Below are 5971 nucleotides of genomic sequence, written 5' to 3'. Positions count from 1 at the left end.
GACTCTTTGTTGCATGTTGAGGGATTGTTATATGATCCAGTTATGTTATTATTGTTGAGAGAACTTGCACTAGTGAAAGTATGAACCTTAGGCCTTGTTTCAACGCATTGCAATACCGTTCGTGCTCACTTTTATTATTAGTTACATTGTTGTATTTATAATTTCAGATTACAAAAACCTATATCTACCACCCATATTGCACTTGTATCACCATCTCTTCGCCGAATTAGTGCACCTATACAATTTACCATTGTATTGGATGTGTTGGGACACAAGAGACTCTTTGTTATTTGGTTGCAGGGTTGTTTGAGAGAGACCATCTTCATCCTACGCCTCCCACGAATTGATAAACCTTAGGTCATCCACTTGAGGGAAATTTGCTACTGTCCTACAAACCTCTGCACTTGAAGGCCTAACAACGTCTACAAGGAGAAGGTTGCGTAGTAGACATCACTATGGATGTCGACAAGGTGGTGACTGTCACGGCGTGGCCAACGCCGCACTCGCCGCGGACCCTATACGGCTTCCTCGGCTGTGACGCCCCCGATTCAATCATACACTAATCATGCACGCAAATGTGTACGATCAAGATCAGGGACTCACGGGAAGATATCACAACACAACTCTAAAACATAAATAAGTCATACAAGCATCATAATACAAGCCAGGGGCCTCGAGGGCTCGAATACAAGTGCTCGATCATAGACGAGTCAGCGGAAGCAACAATATCTGAGTACAGACATAAGTTAAACAAGTTTGCCTTAAGAAGGCTAGCACAAACTGGGATACAGATCGAAAGAGGCGCGGGCCTCCTGCATGGGATCCTCCTAACTACTCCTGGTCGTCGTCAGCGGGCTGCACGTAGTAGTAGGCACCTCCGGTGTAGTAGGGGTCATCATCGACGGTGGCGTCTGGCTCCTGGACTCCAGCATCTGGTTGCGACAACCAGAAAGAAAGGAAAGGGGGAAAAGGGGGGGAGAAAGCAACCGTGAGTACTCATCCAAAGTACTCGCAAGCAAGGAACTACACTACATATGCATGGGTATATGTGTAAGGAGGGCATATCAGTGGACTGAACTGCAGAATGCCAGAATAAGAGGGGGATAGCTAGTCCTATCGAAGACTACGCTTCTGGCAGCCTCCGTCTTGCAGCATGTAGAAGAGAGTAGATTGAAGTCCTCCAAGTAGCATCTCCAAGTAGCATCTCCAGTAGCATCGCATAGCATAATCCTACCCGGCGATCCTCCCCTCGTCGCCCTGTGGAAAAGCGATCACCGGGTTGTCTGTGGAACTTGGAAGGGTGTGTTTTATTAAGTATCCAGTTCTAGTTGTCATAAGGTCAAGGTATAACTCCAAGTCGTCCTGTTATCGAAGATCACGGCTATTCGAATAGATTAACTTCCCTGCACGGGTGCACCACATAACCCAACACGCTTGATCCCATTTGGCCGGACACACTTTCCTGGGTCATGCCCGGCCTCGGAAGATCAACACGTCGCAGCCCCACCTAGGCACAACAGAGAGGTCAACACGCCGGTCTAAATCCTATGCGCGCAGGGGTCTGGGCCCATCGCCCATTGCACACCTGCACGTTGCGAGGGCGGCCGGAAGCAGACCTAGCCTCTCTTATACAAGAGTAGGCGTTCCAGTCCAATCCGGCGCGCGCCGCTCCGTCGTTGATGTCAAGAAGGCTTCGGCTGATACCACGACGTCGAGTGCCCATAACTGTTCCCGCGTAGTTGGTTAGTGTGTATAGGCCAGTGGCCAGACTCAGATCAAATACCAAGATATCGTTAAGCGTGTTAAGTATCCGCGAACGCCGAGCAGGGCCAGGCCCACCTGTCTCCTAGGTGGTCTCAACCTGCCCTGTCGCTCCGCCACAAAGTAACAGTCGGGGGCCGTCGGGAACCCAGGCCCACCTCTACCGGGATGGAGCCACCTGTCCTTTCAGCCCCCTCATCAGAATCGCTTGCGGGTACTCATCGAGCTGACCTGACTTTAGTCACCATCTGTAGTATGTATATATGTATAGTATATACCCGTGATCACCTCCCGAGTGATCACGGCCCAATAGTATAGCAAGGCCAACTGACAAGAATGTAGGGCCAATGATGATAAACTAGCATCCTATACTAAGCATTTAGGATTGCGGGTAAGGTATCAATGACTGTAGCAACAATGACAGGCTATGCATCAGAATAGGATTAACGGAAAGCAGTAACATGCTACACTACTCTAATGCAAGCAGTATAGAGAAGAATAGGCGATATCTGGTGATCAAGGGGGGGGGGCTTGCCTGGTTGCCCTGGCAAGCGAGAGGGGTCGTCAACTCCGTAGTCGTACTGGGTAGCAGCGACGTCGGTCTCGGTGTCTAGCGGAACAAGAGGGGAAAGAAGCAATGAATACAATGCAAACAGATGCATGACGATGCATGACAAAGCAAAACGTGATGCTAGGCGTGCCCTAACGCGGTATGAGGTGATGTCGGTGAAGGGGGGAAACATCCGGGAAAGTATCCCCGGCGTTTCGCGTTTTCGGACAAATGAACCGGAGGGGGAAAGTTGCGTGTTCGATATGCTAGGGGTGTGTGGCGGACGAACGGGTTGCATATCCGGAATCGTCTCGTCGTTTTGAGCAACTTTAATGTAGAAAGTATTTCCATCTGAGCTACGATTTATTTTAGATTAATTTTAAAAGATTTAAAATCATTTTAGGATTAATTTAGTTATTTTAATACAACATTATCCAGAACAGTGTTTGCTGACGTCAGCATGACGTCAGCAGTTGACCTGGTCAACCCGATGTGACGCCCCCGATTCAATCGTACACTAATCATGCACGCAAACGTGTACGATCAAGATCAGGGACTCACGGGAAGATATCACAACACAACTCTAAAACATAAATAAGTCATACAAGCATCATAATACAAGCCAGGGGCCTCGAGGGCTCGAATACAAGTGCTCGATCATAGACTAGTCAGCGGAAGCAACAATATCTGAGTACAGACATAAGTTAAACAAGTTTGCCTTAAGAAGGCTAGCACAAACTGGGATACAGATCGAAAGAGGTGCAGGCCTCCTACCTGGGATCCTCCTAACTACTCCTGGACGTCGTCAGCGGACTGCACGTAGTAGTAGGCACCTCCGGTGTAGTAGGGGTCGTCGTCGACGGTGGCGTCTGGCTCCTGGACTCCAGCATCTGGTTGCGACAACCAGAAAGAAAGGAAAAGGGGAAAAAGGGGGGAGAAAGCAACCGTGAGTACTCATCCAAAGTACTCGCAAGCAAGGAACTACACTACATATGCATGGGTATATGTGTAAGGAGGCCATATCAGTGGACTGAACTGCAGAATGCCAGAATAAGAGGGGGATAGCTAATCCTGTCGAAGACAACGCTTCTGGCAGCCTCCGTCTTGCATCAAGTAAAAGAGAGTAGATTGAAGTCCTCCAAGTAGCATCTACAAGTAGCATCTCCAAATAGCATCTCCAAATAGCATAATCCTACCCGGCGATCCCCTCCTCGTATCCCTGAGAGAGAGCGACCACCGGTTGTATCTGGCACTTGGAAGGGTGTGTTTTATTAAGTATCCGGTTCTAGTTGTCATAAGGTTAAGGTACAACTCCAAGTCGTCCTGTTACCGAAGATCACGGCTATTCGAATAGATTAACTTCCCTGCAGGGGTGCACCAACTTACCCAACACGCTTGATCCCATTTGGCCGGACACACTTTCCTGGGTCATGCCCGGCCGCGGAAGATCAACACGTCGCAGCCCCACCTAGGCAAAACAGAGAGGCCAGCACGCCGGTCTAAACCTAAGCGCACAGGGGTCTGGGCCCATCGCCCATAGCGCACCTGCACGTTGCGAGGGCGGCCGGAAGCAGAACTAGCCCCCTTAATACAAGAGCAGGCTTACGTTCCAATCCAGCGCGCGCCGCTCCGTCGCTGACGTCTGAAGTGCTTCAGCTGATACCACGACGTCGGGATACCCATAACTACTCCCGCGTAGATGGTTAGTGCGTATAAGCTCGTAGCCAACTCAGATCAAATACCAAGATCTCGTTAAGCGTGTTAAGTATCCGCGAATGCCGAACAGGGCCAGGCCCACCTCTCTCCTAGGTGGTATCAACCTGCCCTGTCGCTCCGCCACAAAGTAACCGTCGGGGACCGTCGGGAACCCAGGCCCACCTCTACCGGGATGGAGCCACCTGTCCTTTCAGCCCCCAACTCCGAACAGTAGCACAGGTAATGTAACAGCGTAAAGTATATAGTATATGCCCGTGATCACCTCCCGAAGTGATCACAGCCCAGTAGTATAGCATGGCAGACGGACAAGAGTGTAGGGTCACTGATGGAACACTAGCATCCTATACTAAGCATTTAGGATTGTGGGTAAGGTATCAATGACTGTAGCAGCAATGACAGGCTATGCATCAGAATAGGATTAACGGAAAGCAGTAACATGCTACACTACTCTAATGCAAGCAGTATAGAGAAGAGTAGGCGATATCTGGTGATCAAAGGGGGGGCTTGCCTGGTTGCTCTGGCAAGAGAGAGGGGTCGTCAACTCCGTAGTCGAACTGGTCAGCAGCAGCGTCGGTCTCGTAGTCTACCGGAGAGAAGAGGGGGAAGAAATAATGAATACAGAGCAAACAAAGCACCACAAAATATATCAAGGCAATACGCGGTGTTCGGTGTGCCCTAACGCGGTAGTAGGTGATACCGGTGAAGGGGGGAAAACCCCCGGGAAAGTATTCCCGGTGTTTCGTGTTTTCGGGCAGAGGAGCCGGAGGGGGAAAGTTGCGGGTTCGATAGGTTAGGGGTGTGTGGCGGACGAACGGACCGTGTATTCGGATTCATCTCGTCGTTCTGAGCAACTTTCATGATGAAATTATTTTAATCCGAGTTACGGATTAAAAGATATGATTTACTAAAGATTTTATTAATTTCTGGAATTTAATTAATTAATTAATTAATTCGAAAAAAATGGATCTATGATGTCAGCATGATGTCATGCTGACGTCAGCAGTCAGCAGGGTTGACTTGGTCAACCTGACATGTGGGTCCCGTTTGTCATTGACTGTTTAGTCTAATTAATGTTTAACTAATCTAATTATTGTTTAATTAAACTAATTAGTTAATTAGGTTAATATAATTATGATTAATTAACTTAATTAATTCCTTAATTAATTAATTAATTTAATTATTATTTATTTATTTAATATATATTTTTAATTCTTTTTTTTATAAAACCGTTCTGGGGCGGGCCCATATGTCATAGGCCGTGGGGGATAACGGGCGACGGGTGCGGGGTGGCCCGAACGGGCGCTACGGGCACCCGACCGCAGGCAGAGGCCATGGCCCGACGCGGCTGGGCGTCGGCGGCCAAGGCGCCGGCCAAGGGAGGCAGCGGAGGTGGCCGCGGGGCGCAGCGATGAGGGGTAGCGCGGGGAGGAGGCCGCGGGTGGTGGCCGGAGTGGGGACCGGACCGGCGAGCGGAAGGCACGGGTAGCAGGGGGCTTCGGTGGTGGCCGTGGCCAGTGACGGCAAGCGCGGGTGCCGGCGCGCTCCAGGGAAGCGCGGGCGTGGACAGAGCTCAGGGGGGTGGTACGCAGCGGGCGTCGCCCAAAGCAAGCGGGCGCGCGAGGGAGAAGTCAGGGATGGGCGCGTGCGGTGCGCACGCGCTGGAGCCAAGAGGGGTGGTGACCACGACGGGATAGCGCGGGCGCGTGGCCACGCACGGGCGAGAGGCGACGGCGAGTGAGCGTGAGCTCGTGTGGAGAACGGCAACCGCGACGACGAGGAGAGAGGGAGATGGGGATGGCGCTCACAAGGGGTTGCAAGGGACTGGGCAGCGGGGCGCGAGGAGGAAGACGGGGACGGCGGCGACGTAGGGGAGGCAGTCCGGCGAGGTGGTCTCCGGCGACGGCGTCGAGCGCGTGGAGGTCGTTCGGGGAGGATTGGTGGAGC

General features: G+C 51.2%; 1 protein-coding gene across 1 annotated transcript in view; it reads right to left on the bottom strand.

Annotated features, from left to right (window-relative positions):
- Positions 1 to 3156: 3156 nt before the first annotated feature.
- LOC119331415 (ribosomal RNA small subunit methyltransferase I-like) overlaps positions 3157 to 5971 on the bottom strand; it is a 15799-nt gene continuing 12984 nt past the window's right edge. Inside the window, exon 10 of the transcript XR_005160513.1 lies at positions 3157 to 3201. The gene's annotated coding sequence lies outside the window, so the exon portion shown is untranslated. The remainder of the gene's footprint in view (positions 3202 to 5971) is intronic.

Source organism: Triticum dicoccoides, chromosome 1B, assembly GCF_002162155.2.
Source record: "Triticum dicoccoides isolate Atlit2015 ecotype Zavitan chromosome 1B, WEW_v2.0, whole genome shotgun sequence".
Classification (NCBI taxonomy): domain Eukaryota; kingdom Viridiplantae; phylum Streptophyta; class Magnoliopsida; order Poales; family Poaceae; genus Triticum; species Triticum dicoccoides.
This window is presented reverse-complemented; position numbering and strand designations above follow the sequence as displayed.